This window comes from Hemitrygon akajei, unplaced genomic scaffold, assembly GCF_048418815.1.
Source record: "Hemitrygon akajei unplaced genomic scaffold, sHemAka1.3 Scf000108, whole genome shotgun sequence".
In the NCBI taxonomy this organism is placed as follows: domain Eukaryota; kingdom Metazoa; phylum Chordata; class Chondrichthyes; order Myliobatiformes; family Dasyatidae; genus Hemitrygon; species Hemitrygon akajei.
Window position 1 is genome coordinate 564,327 of NW_027331994.1, and position 14,101 is coordinate 578,427.

Genomic DNA, 14,101 nt, shown 5'->3' on the forward strand with positions numbered 1-14,101 from the left:
GCGGGGCCAATGGTCCGGGCAAAGTGACAATTATTTGTGCTTTGTTGAGATTGTACCTGGAATATGGTGTAAAATCCCGCTCCCCACACTAACACGGGTTATACAGACCAAAGGACAAACTGCCGGAGCAACTCAGTGGGTCGGACAGCATCTGTGGAGGGAAATGGACCGTCAACATTTCGGGCTGAGACCCTCCCTCTGGACTGAGAGTGGACGGGAAATAGTCAGAGAAAAGAGGTGAGGGGTGGGGATGGGGCAAAAGCTGGGGAGTGAGAGGTGGATCCAGGTGAGGGTGAGGTGGGAAGGTGGAAAAAGTGACAGGGGTGGGAGGTGAGTGGTTGGGGCAACACGGGGCTGCAGAAGATGGAAATTAATTCCATAGAGGATGAACAAAGAGGTTAGAGAGTATTTGTTACAGAGAGTGCAATGAAGATTCACCAGACTGATCCCTGGGGTGGTGGGGTCATCATATGAAGAAAGATCAAATGTGATAACCTTTCATTTAGAGAATCGAGGACTGAGTGGTGAACACATTGAAATGCACAACATCATTACCGGTTCAACCAGGGATCCCAGTCTCTGAAAAAGGGGTGGACTGTCCGGGACTCAGATGAGGGGAGATGTCTCCACTCCAAGGGTGGTGAATGTCTGTAAATGTCTGTAAAACGGCAGATGTGTGGAGACCGAAGGGATCAAGGAAATGAGGATCGGACTGAAACATGTGGCTGAGATGGGAGAGCAGCCGCCATCTTGTTGATAGTTAGAGGGGCCGAATGGCCACCTCCTGCAGTTTCTCTCTTGATGTTTCAGTGTTGCTGTCCAGTGAGGCCGGAGGAATGTGAATAGAAATTAGTGTTTATAAACATAGACTGATTTACATCAAACCTGCACAATTCTGGTTTGGATCTAAAATGTTTGTCGGACTGGCATGGGATTCGAACCCATAACCCCAACCCAGGGAGGTGGAGGGATGGGACGGGAATATATGGAGGGAAAATGTTAAAATTGTACCCGGTGTAAATATGGAATAATATGGAAAATGCGGTGGGGAGGTCGGGTAGAGTGTGAGGGGCGAGGAGCGGAGTCACCAGGTCACGTGGAAGACCCTCCAGTCGTCACGTGATCCCGTTTTACCGCGGATCTGCAGCATCTGCAGCACACACAAAATGCTGGTGGAACACAGTAGGCCAGGCAGCATCTATAGAGAGAAGCTCTGTCGACGTTTCAGGCCGAGACCCTTCGTCAGGACTAACTGAAAGGAAAGATAGTAAGAGATTTGAAAGTACGAGGGGAAAGGGAAAATGCGAAATGATAGAAGAAGACCGGAGGGGGTGGGGAGAAGCCAAGAGCTGGAAAGGTGATTGGTGAAAGTGATACAGAGCTGGAGAAGGGAAAGTATCATGGGGCGGGAGGCCTGGGGAGAAAGAAAGAGGGAGGGGGGCACCAGAGGGAGATGGAGAACAGGCAGAGTGACGGGCAGAAAGAGAGAAAAAAAGGAGGGTGGAAAAAAACTAAATATATCAGGGATGGGGTAAGAAGGGGAGGAGGGGCATTAACGGAAGTTAGAGAAGTGAATGATCATGCCATCAGGTTGGAGGCTACCCAGTCGGTAGATGTTATTGTTCCTCCAACCTGAGTGTGGATTCATCTTGACAGTAGAGGAGGCCATGGATAGACATATCAGAATGGGAATGGGACGTGGAATTAAAATGCGTGGCCACTGGGGAATCCTGCTTTCCTTGGCAGACAGAGCGTAGGTGTTCAGCGAAACGGTCTCCCAGTCTGCGTCGGGTCTCACCAATATATAAAAGGCCACACCGGGAGCACCGGACGCAGTATACCACACCAGCCGACTCACAGGTGAAGTGTCGCCTCACCTGGAAGGACTGTCTGGGGCCCTGAATGGTGGTGAGGGAGGAAGTGTAAGGGCAGGTGTAGCAGTTGTTCTGCTTACAAGGATAAGTGCCAGGAGGGAGATCGGTGGGGAGGGATGGGGGGACAAGGGAGTTGGATAGGGAGCGATCCCTGCGGAAAGCAGAAAGGGAATGTGGAGGGAAAGATGTGCTTCATCGTGGGATCCCATCGGAGGTGGTGGAAGTTACTGAGAATTATACGTTGGACCCAGAGGCTAGTGGGGTGGTAGGTGAGGACAAGGGGAACCCTATCCCGAGTCGGGTGGTGGGCAGATGGGGTGAGGGCAGATGTGCGGGAAATGGGAGAGATGCGTTTCAGAGCAGAAGTAATGACAGACAGACAGGTAGACATACTTTATTGATCCCGAGGGAAATTGGGTTTCGCTACAGACGCACCACCAAGAATAGTGAAGAAATATAGCAATATAAAACTATAAATAATTAAATAATAATAAGTTAATCATGCCAAGTGGAAATAAGTCCAGGACCAGCCTATTGTCTCAGGGTGTCTGACACTCCGGGGGAGGAGTTGTAAAGTTTGATGGCCACAGGCAGGAATGACGTCCTATGACGCTCAGTGTTGCATCTCGGTGGAATGGGTCTCTGGCTGAATGTACTTCTGTGCCTAACCAGTACATTATGGAGTGGATGGGAGTCATTGTCAAAGATGGCATGCAACTTGGACAGCATCCGCTTTTCATACACCACCGTCAGAGCCCCTTTGTTTAAAAAAGGAAGACATTTCCTTCGTCCTGGAATGAAAAGCCTCATCCTGAGAGCAGATGCGGCAGAGACGGAGGTATTGCGAGAAGGGGATAGCATTTTTGCAAGAGACAGGGTGGGAAGAGGAATAGTCCAGGTAGCTGTGAGAGTCTGTAGGCTTGTAGTAGATATCAGTAGATAGGCCGTCTCCAGAGATGGAGACAGAAAGATCAAGAAAGGGGAGGGAGGTGTCGGAAATAGACCAGGTAAATTTGAGGGCAGGGTGAAAGTTGGAGGCAAAGTTAATGAAGTCAACGAGCTCAGCATGCGTGCAGAAGGCAACGCCAATGCAGTCGTCGATGTAGCGAAGGAAAAGAGGGGGACGGATACCCGTATAGACTTGGAACATGGACTGTTCCACAAAGCCAACAAAAAGGCAGGCATAACTGGGACCCATGCGGGTGCCCATGGCTACACCCTTGGTTTGGAGGAAGTGGCAGGAGCCAAAAGAGAAATTATTGAGAGTAAGAACTAATTCCGCTGGACGGAGGAGAGTGGTGGTAGAGGGGAATTGTTTAGGTCTGGAATCCAAAAAGAAGCGGAGAGCTTTGAGACCGTCCAGGTGGGGGATGGAGGTATAGAGGGACTGGACGTCCATGGATAAAATAAGGCGGTGGAGGCGAGGGAACTTAAAATCATTGAAAAAATTCAAAGCGTGAGAAGTGTCACGAACATTGGTGGGAAGGGATTGAACAAGGGGGGATAAGACAGCGTCAAGTTATGCAGAAATGAGTTCGGTGTGGCAGGAGCAATCTGAGACAATGGGTCTACCTGGACAGGCGGGTTTGTGGATCTGCAGCTGCGTTCCGAGGCCCCGCCCACTTACCTGGTGACGGGCGGGCGACATCGCGCATGCTCAGTACGGGAAGGGCGGTGTTGTTTTTCGTTCTTTGTTGAAGCAGGTCGGCCGTGGGATCGAGATCGGGATCGGGAGGGGGTCCTCACCCTCGCCCCCTGGGGCGGGGAGCCAGGGACGGATTATTCTCTGCGGGGCGACGACAACAGTTTCCTTTCCGTGAGTATTGAAGCAGGTCCGGAGCGGGGAGGTCCCGAATTCAAACAAGAGAACTGGAGAATAAAAGGTGGGGGTGGGGAAGGGAGAGAGAAACACAAGGTGATCGGTGAAACCTGAAGGGGGAGGGGATGAACTTTCCCGAACTGGCGGCCTCGCCTCGCTTCCTTCACAGAATCTGCCGGGGTCGGTCCGGGTTGTGAGACCTTCACACCGAACCGTCTGAGATGAGCCGCCGCTCAGCCCCTGGTCCTATTAGCAGGATGAAGTAAAACATATTTCCATATTGTTACTGACAGAGAATTGTATAATTTGTGTTCCGTGTGTTATCTGAATGTACTTGACTGTGATACTGTCACAAGTCAGTGTTTCTCTGTACCTGTACCTTCCCGTACTTGTGCACTTGGCAATAAATTCAACAGGACCTGAGAAATCTCAGTGAGATTTGATTAGTGATGATCATCTTGGCAGCTCGGTAGGTCGAATGTATGAGACAGTACACTGTTAAATGCAAAACCCTGAACAGTGTCGATGATCAGAGGGATTTTAGACTCCAAGTTCATCGCTCCCTGAAAGAGACTGCACAGATTGACCGGGTGGTTAAGAAGGCAAATGGCATGGTTGTCTTTATTAGTCGAGACATTGAGTTCAAAAGTCGGTAAGTTGTGCTGCAGTTTTGTAAAACTAGTTAGACCACATCGATAGTGTTTCATACAGTTCTGGTCGCCCCCATTCTCGGAAGGATGTCGGGGCTTTGGAGCGGGCGCAGAAGAGGTTTACCAGGACACTGCCTGGATTAGAGGGCATGAGCTATAACGAGAGGCTGGGCAAACTTATATTGATTTCTCTAGAGCGGCGCAGGCTGGGGTGAGACTGGATGGACGTTTATACGATTATGAGAGGGATAGAGTGGATAGACGATATATTTTTCCCAGGGTTGAAATTTCTAAGATAAGAGGCCATCCATTTGAGGTGAGAGGTGGTAGGTTAATGGAGATATGAGGGGCGTGTATGATGTTCCTCACCGAGTCTGCTGGGTCGGTCACTGGAATTTGCTCCCTGGGGTGACCCTCCGCTCTGACGCAGTAATCACCCTCCGCGTGCAGTAATCGCATTGCTCGTGTTCACAGTCTGCGGAATGCAGTGATTTTTGGCCGGCGGAGTCCAGTCACCGTTTTGTGCTGACGTGGATTTGCAGCACCAGCATGATTTCTCTTGTTCGGTAGATCTGATATTGGCCGGTGAGTCCCGTTAACTCCCCGAACTGTCGACTTCGCCTCGCTTCCTGGAACGTCTCAAAAACTTTTTTCACTTCAGATAAGCCGCTTTTAAGCCTGGTGATATGTATCTTCTCCGTAATTGGAGAAAGGAGAATGTCCCAGGTTCTGGGGATCTTTGATTTTACCGAGGGAGCGGGAAGTCCAGAAGGAGTTCACGTAGGGGAGACTGGTTTCTGTGATGATCTGATCTGTGTCCGTAACTCTGCAGTTCCTTGCAGCCATGGGCAAAGCAGTCGCCATACCAATGTGTGGGGTATCCAGATGGGAAACTTTTTATGATGCATTGATAAAATTTGGTGATGGGCAAAGCGTATATTCCAAAGTTCTTATGGTTTGTTCTAGCTTTGTTATTTTCAGATCTTTTATACAGTAGTATTGTGGTGAGCATTTGGTCCATAATGACAGATGAGGCAGCTCATTAAACTCAATAACAGTTTTATCGTGATAAACACAAAATAGACCGGCTAGCACGACCCCGAGAGTGAACCCAACCAGTCTCATACAGACGGGAGGCGACCATCACACATCCTGGTTACAGTTAGTGTGACCCAGAAATACACAAGCAAGTAACTATAATCCAAGCTAAAAGGTAACAATAAATGAACTGGAACATCCCATCATAATCCCACAAAAGCATTTTAACACAAGAACAGTAAACAGTGCTGCTCATTAGAAATGTAGGAGCGGGCTGTTGACCAACCCCTTCTCCTGAGGACCATCAGTGATCATCCTTGATCCCTTCTCCCAGCTGATCCCATCTGCTCATTCCCCGCCCATCTTGTTCAACCTCTGTCCAGCCTGTATCCCACCACCTCAATGATATATATATACATCTTCTTCAACCTCTGTCCAGCCTGTATCCCACCACCTCAATGATATATATCAACCATCTTGTTCAACCTCTGTCCAGCCTGTATCCCACCACCTCAATGATATATATCAACATCTTTTTCAAACTCTGTCCAGCCTGTATCCCACCACCTCAATGATATATATCAACCAACTTGTTCAACCTCTGTCCAGTCTGTATCCCACCACCTCAATGATATATATCAACCATCTTGTTCAACCTCTGTCCAGTCTGTATCCCACCACTTCAATGATATATATCAACCATCTTGTTCAACCTCTGTCCAGTCTGTATCCCACCACCTCAATGATATATATCAACCATCTTTTTCAGTCTCTGTCCAGTCTGTGTCCCACCACCTCAATGATATATATCAACCATCTTGTTCAACCTCTGTCCAGCCTGTATCCTATCATCTCAATGATATATATCAACCATATTGTTCAACCTCTGTCCAGTCTGTATCCTATCATCTCAATGATGTATATCAACCATCTTGTTCAACCTCCATCCAGTCTGTGCTGCCTGGGGTGATGGTAGTGGCAGATACATTGGGACTTTCAAGAGATATTTAGATCAGCACATGAATGTGAGGAAAATGGAAGGATATGGACATTGTTCTGGCAGATGGGATTAGTTTAGTTGGCCATTTCATTAATTGAATAGACTGAGCACTGTGCTGTACTGTTCTATGTTCTGTGTCTCTTGTTGAGAGGTTTTGGGGGTAACGGAGGCAAAAGGAGTGAGTGGGAACAACAGGTCACTGGAGACCAGTGTGGGAAATGTGAGATCACCCACTTCTGTAGGAGAAACTGAAATCCTGAGTGTGTTAAAATGGAGAGTTTAAGTGCAGTGGGTAGAGAGGGAGGTGAAAGGTACATTGTATTTATTGTAAGAGTTATTGGGTGTAAGAGTGAAATGACATTAACAATTACTTGCGTTTTGTTGAGATTGTACCTGGAATATGGTGTAAAATCCCGCTCTCCATGGGTTATACAGACCTGCTGTTGAAGAAAGGCTTAAAAAAACCCCCAGCAAACTATAGACCAGTGCTTCTGACATCAGTATTAGAAGCACTGCATATATAAGTATTTGAAAAGACAAGACTGACTTGGAACAGTCAGCATGACTTTGTTTACTCCTGGCAACACACAGAATTTTTTTTTTTTGATGAGGTTATTGGGAATGTTACCAGGAAAGTAGATAAAGACAATGAAGCGAATGTTGTTTACATGGTCTTTTGCAAGCATTTAACAATCCTGCGTCGGCGGTTGGTCAAGAAAATTCATTTGCATCACGTTCAACGTAAGGAAGTAAATTGGAGTAGACAATGGCATTTTGGGAGAAGGTGGACTGTGATGGTAGATGATTGTCTCCATTAATCGTTGGGTCCATTGCTGTTTGTCATCTATATCAATGATTGGGATGGTAATGTTTTTAACTTGATAAGCACATTTACATGTGACACCAAGGTTAGGGGTGTAGTTGACAGAGAGGCAAATTATCTATCATAGGTTACAGGGATCTGGAACAGCTGGAGATACTGAGCTGAAAATGGCAGATGGAATTTAATGCAGGCAAGTGCGAAGTGTTGTGCTTTGGTAGGTCTTACACAGTCAACAGTAGAGCACTAACGTTGCGGTGGAACAAAAGGATCTGGGAATAGAGGTCCATAATTCATTGAAAGCAGCGCCACAGGTAGATAGGGTGGTTAATAAATGCTTTTGGCATGGTGACCTTCATCAATTAAGTTATTGACTGCAGGAGATGGGATGTTATTTTGAAGTTGTTATAAGACATCAGTGAGTCCGAATTTAGAGTATTGTGTGTAGTTTTGGTCACCTACCAACAGGAAAGGTGTAAGTTTGAAAGTGTACTGGGAAAAACTTCAAGGAGGTTTCCGGAGGCCCTGAGTGATAAGGAAAGGATGAATAGTTTTGGACTTTAATCCTTGAAATGCTAAAAATTGAGAGGAGACTTGATAGAGCAGGACAACATGAAGATGGGTAGAGATAGGTAAATGCAAGCAGGCCTTTTCCACTGAAGTCGGGTAGAACGACAACCAGAGATCATGCATCATGGGTGAAAGATGAAAAGTTTTAGTGGGACATGAGTGGATAAGTCTTCAATCAGAGGGTCGAGAGAATGTGGAACGAGCTGCCAACAGGAGTGGTACATGCGAGCACGATTTCACCTTTGAAAATATGGATGGGGGAGTAGGCTACTGTGCAGGTGGGTGGGAACAGGTGGTTTAAATGGCTCAGACAATGCACCTGTACTGTGTTCTGTTTCGATATGACTCTCTAACCATGACTCCTTGATCACAGACAGAAGTTTGATTGAGTAAAGATCCGAAATTAATATCAGACTTGAATAATTCACACCTTAATTTCCCAAGAATACTCAACAGCCTGGATGTGTTTTGACGTGGTTTTAAACTGCCCACACGCTCCCTGTCACGGATATTTCGTAACCAGGGAAAGACAAAATGCTGGAGTAACTCAGCAGGTCCAGGCAGTGTGTATGGAACTGAATACAACGGGAACGTTTCGGGCCGAGACCCTTCAGTGGAACTGGAAAGGAAGAGGGAAGAGGCAATATCATTGATTGATTTGGAAGGTGCAGGTTGCTTTTGTGTGAGACTCGGAGCTCAGGGTTTGTGTTTAAACAGCTGCCTGCATATTCCTCAGAACAGGGAGCAGTCTTTCTGCTGAAAGCAATTCAAACTGGTTTGACATTTCACTCTCTATCACATAAACAAAGTCACTTCAGTGTTCTGTTCAACTATTTCTGCATATGCAAATGTGCTAAACTGTTAATAGTTTGCAAGGAACCTGTAACATGTCATAAACGACACTGCCAATGGGCTTGAACCAGCTACCTTACCAGTTACAGTTACTGTCCTGTTTGCTGTGAGTTTGCAGAATTTAGTTATTTTTACTTCAAACTCTCATTATCTGCAGTTGTTTTAAAACTTTTTTTATGATATTAAAAAAAAGATCCACGCCATTCCCAACTGTGACATTCCTTAATACAAAGACACGACACAGTGTATGAAAAGTGCATCTTTCCCAAAATTGTCAATAACCCTTAAAATATTTTTGATGTAAGGGTAAAGGTGAGGGGCAGAATGAGGTAGAGAGAGAGAGAGGTTGAGCAGGGAGAGGGGAAAAAGTCAGGGCGAGGGTCTGTTACGTACCCCGTAACTGGGTGTCTAACCAGCAGAGAAAGAAGAATCCGTTGGTGGTACCAAACTAAAGGTGTTTATTAATAAAAATAAGCAAAACCATATCAATAATGCAAATATACATATAAAACCAGTTAGCAGTAATAAACCTAAAAGTGTTGGAATAATAATAATCAATAATAAACAAGCTCTATTGATGTCTAGGGGTAAATAAATTGTCATAGAAAAGTTTAAAGCTCAGTTCAGTTCATGAGTGCTGATGTAGTTATAGTTGTTGTATTGTAATGGTTGGAGAGAGAGAGAGAGCGAGCGAGATGTAACAGTTACAGTCAGGCAAACCTTCCTTTGCTTTCTTAATCCGTCGTATCGGTGTGGTCATTCAGTTATGTCCTCTCCGTCCTTCTGCTAGACCGTTCTTCTGTGGTGGACCCGTCACTCTGGCATGAGTGGACACACACACAAATCCCCACTGGCCCTGCTTTTACACTGATAGCCTTACTGACCGACCTCCTGGTTCGGTCTTCAAAGCCCCCACCTTTCTTGTGGGTTCCTACACTCAGTCAGTGTCCACTGGTGTGTCTGGAGGGTGTCTCTACAGACCTGTCTTTTATCCCTACTAACGGGGACTCAGCTATCCATCACTCCTGAATGACTGTGTCCATCAAATAAGGCCACTCCTTCAGTCCACTGAGGAATGTTTATGAGCAAACTATTGTCCTTGCAGCGAAACAGTAAATAATTCAAAAATGAGTCACAATATGGTTAATCAGCAATCTCCCCCTCTCTCTTATCTGTTGCCGATGTTCTTGCTTGTTTTTCCGTCTCTCTTTCTCATGGTCAGCATAGCAACAGTAATAGTTTGTGTTTCTCAGGAGGGGAATGGTTAACTCTACCCCATTGTCCATGAGGTCTATTCATCACTCATAACAGGTCTATGAGGTGGACAGGGAGCAACTAAGATGAAGGTGAGTCAGTGGAGTAGGTAGACGGGGGGGGGTAGATGATGGGACACAATGGGGAGACAGTGGGTGGGAAATATGATTAGAGAGAAAGGGACAGAAAGGGAGTTTGGTAAAGAAAATTTATTTGCTCCACGTTCAACGTAAGGAAGTAAATTGGCATAGACAGTGGAGCTTTGTGCGAAGGCTGACAATGATAGTAGATGATTGTCTCCCTGATTGGGGGTTTATGACCGGTGGAGAGCCACAGAAATGGTAGTTGGGCCATTGCTGTTTGTCATCTATGATAATGTGTTTAACTTGATAAGCACATTTGCAAATGACAGCAAGATCAGGGGTGTAGTTGGCAGAGAGGCAGGTTACAGTGGGCTCTGCCGCAGCTGCAAATACTGAGCTGCAAATTGTTTAAGTGTTGCACAGTAAATGATAGCGCACTAAAGAGTGCGGTGGAATAAAAGGAATAAGACATTGCTGAGTTTGAATTTGGAGTATTGACTGCAGCTTTGGTCATCAATCTACAGAAGAGAAATAAGGTTGAAAGAGTACTGGGAAAAGGTGCGAGTTGTTTTTCTGGGAGATTCCAAGCTCAGGGTCTGGTGTAAGCAGCTGTTTGGCCCCGCACATTCCACAGAACCGTAGGCAGTTCTTCTTAAAGCAGAACTTTAAGCCATTCTGCTAAAACCATATCCAACTGGTTTGAAGTTTCCCTCTCATTTGGGTTTGAAAACATTCACATTAGATAGATAGATAGATAGATACTTTATTCATCCCCATGGGGAAATTCAACTTTTTTTTCCAATGTCCCATACACTTGTTGTAGCAAAACTAATTACATACAATACTTAACTCAGTAAAAAATATGATATGCATCTAAATCACTATCTCAAAAAGCATTAATAATAGCTTTTAAAAAGTTCTTAAGTCCTGGCGGTTGAATTGTAAAGCCAAATGGCATTGGGGAGTATTGACCTCTTCATCCTGTCTGAGGAGCATTGCATCGATAGTAACCTGTCGCTGAAACTGCTTCTCTGTCTCTGGATGGTGCTATGTAGAGGATGTTCAGAGTTTTCCATAATTGACCGTAGCCTACTCAGCGCCCTTCGCTCAGCTACCGATGTTAAACTCTCCAGTACTTTGCCCACGACAGAGCCCGTCTTCCTTACCAGCTTATTAAGACGTGAGGCGTCCCTCTTCTTAATGCTTCCTCCCCAACACGCCACCACAAAGACATTATTAGTCTGCTTAACTATTTCTGCTGCAGGGAGGGACAATGAATGTGAAAGCTGATATAAAGAACACTACCGATGATTCCAAAACCACGCTACCAATTACAGATGATGCTCTGCTTGCTGCGAGTTTCTGGAATTTTATGATTTTTTCGTTCAGACTCACATTGTCTATATTTGTTTCTAAAACTTTCTTTTCATGATTCCATAAAAGATCAGTCTGTGACAATCACCGGACCATGAGACACAGGAGCAGAATTCAGCTCCGACATTCCAACATGGCTGACCCTTGATCCCACTCAACCCCATACATCTGCCTTCTCACCATATCCTTTGATGTTCTGAATGATCAGGAGACAATCAACTTTTGCCTTAAATACACCCACGGATTGTCCTCCACTACAGTCTGTGACAGATTCACTACTCTCTGGCTAAAACAAATCCTTCTTTAATCTTTTCTAAATGGTCGCCCCTCAATTTTAAGGCTGCAGCCCCCAGATTTGCATACCTTCACCACAGGAGCATCCTCTCCATATTCACCCCAGCCAGTCCTTTTAACAGTCAGCAGGTGTCAATGAGATTCCCCAGCATTTTTCTAATTCCAGTCAGTACAGGCCCAAAGCTGCCACATGCTCCTCATATGTGAACCCCTTCATTGCTGAAATCATCCTCATGAACCTCCTGTGGTCACTCAACGATGACAACACATGCTTCCTGAGATATTGGGCCCAAAACTGTTGATGACACTTGAAATATGTCCTGATTAATGTCTCATAAAGACTCAGAATTTTCTCCTTGCTTTTATATTCTATTCCCCTTGAAATAAATGACAACACTGCACTTGCCTTCTTTATCACAGACTCAACCTATAAATTAACCTTCCAGGAGTCAGACCTGAGTACACCTGATTCCCTCTGCACCTCTGATGTTTGAACATTCTCCCATTTGATGACAGTCTACATTATTAGACAGGGATAGACAGGCGGCAGCTGGACAGGAAAAAGAAGGAGAGATGGAGAGGGATGAAGGCATGAGAGAGAGCGGGGAAGGGTGTGGGGAAAGAGGAAGGGGAGTTGAGCATGGGATGAGTAGAGTGTGGGAGGGGGAAGGAGAGAGCTTGGGGAAGGAGGGTGGGAGGAGTTTTGTAATGAGCGACAGACACTATATAACCGAATAACCTCGGGTGTAGCGGCTCAGACTGACATCTCTGTGTATGGTGAGCACACCGTTCACCCGGCACCTCACTGAACTCCGTCGGGTTTCAACATCACAGTAAGTGTCGTCTCCGATTCTTCAGAACCAGGGAGCGTTTACAATGGGGTTTGGCTTTTGTCGGGCTTGGGAGGGAAGTCAGTGGGAGAAGGGAACTCTGAAATCTTCAAATTAACAAGTTAATTATTGACCAAATGGATTAAAAGAAACAATTACCTTCAACTACAAACATTCTCCAGTTGGTTTCTACTGAGACGCTGTAGAAAAACCTTTCTGCAGTGATATGCGAAATGTCCCCACACGGCAGTGAAAGAGTCTCTCTCCCTCTTCTCCCTCCCTGACACACACTCACTCACATACACAGGAAAAACTATTGAGAATACAGAGCTACTGTAAGATACTGGCATTCGGAACATCGTCTTGGACTATGCCACAGATCGATTCATTTAATTAAATCGCAAATATATATATATTAAAACTACAGATATTGGGTGTTTGAAGTAAAATAAACTACTGGAAGCTCTCAAAGTCTAATAGCAATTGTAATAAGTAGACATTCAGATTGCAGACACTGGTGAACTTTCTTTTCTATATCATCGGTGTTTTAATGTTTTTTCCTGTTACAGAAATATTTAAATTCAGTGTTAAATTAGCTTTCTTCACAGTTGAAGGTGAGCGCGAAATGTTGAAGTAGTTTGTTCATTTTCAGCAGAGAAGCCGCTCCCTGCTCCAAGGAATGTCTGCGTGTCAGAATTTGCCCTGCAGACAGGCAGCAGCTTGCACACAGAAAATTGCACTGTGAGTCTCACAGAGCAGCAACATCGGCCCCTCCCCCATAGTTACTAAATGACTCTCGTCTGATGGTCTGGTGTAAAGTTAGAAGAAAACGACTTGAAAATATACCCACAGGGAGACTAAACGTTCTTAGTGAATTAAGGTGAGAACAGTTCAGCTTCTGATATTTTGATATTTCTGATCTTTACTTCCAGTTGACACGTTTCCCATGTTTTGGATTAGTGTTCAAGAAGATATTCGCAAACAAGAGAACATCTGTAGATGCTTGAGCAACACACACAAAATGTTGGAGAAACTCAGCAGGCCAGGCAGCATCTTGGGAAAGAGTGAACAGTCAACGTTTCGGGCCGAAATCCTTCGGCAGGACTCCTTTCCCAGATGCTGCCTGGCCTGCTGAGCTCTTCCGGCATTTTGTGTGTGTTGCAAGAAGTTACTCGCTCTATTTTGTCCCTTCTGTCGGTCGTGGTATTTGTGTTCTTGTATTATCCTGTCTGCACGGTTGAGATTCTCCACAATTCATGTCAAGGTTAAAAATAGTTCCCAAATCAGGGGTTAAGATTCCAAAGCAAGTGTGCCAAAAGATGTTTAGTCAACACGGCTTCTGTTTCCAAAACCTGTGACTTCAGATGAATGCATGTCGTTTTTCTCATGACTGTGTTTATTGTTGGTGTTTCGAGCTGATTTCCTCAACGTCCTTTAAAAGAAAAGACGTTGATTCTGTTCAAGGTCTCGATACATAACAAACATTGGGGGTGGTGTGGTGACAGGCGGCATTGCAGAGTGAACATCATGATTTCACAGTATGGGGCAGCAGGCTCGATGGGCTGAGTGGCCAATTTCTTGCTGGTCTGTGCACAAGAAAAGCTCTGACTACAGAGTTACTGTAAACTAAGTTAATGTACGGA

At 45.4% G+C, this 14,101-nt stretch overlaps 2 protein-coding genes across 4 annotated transcripts in view; one reads left to right on the forward strand and one right to left on the reverse strand.

Annotated features, from left to right (window-relative positions):
* Positions 1-14,101, reverse strand: part of LOC140723299 (uncharacterized) — a 246,128-nt gene that overhangs the window by 16,731 nt on the left and 215,296 nt on the right. The gene's annotated exons all lie outside the window — the stretch shown is intronic.
* LOC140723298 (NACHT, LRR and PYD domains-containing protein 3-like) overlaps positions 3,547-14,101 on the forward strand; it is a 55,390-nt gene continuing 44,835 nt past the window's right edge. For both annotated transcript variants that reach the window (XM_073037896.1, XM_073037897.1), the window contains exon 1: positions 3,547-3,690. The gene's annotated coding sequence lies outside the window, so the exon portion shown is untranslated. The remainder of the gene's footprint in view (positions 3,691-14,101) is intronic.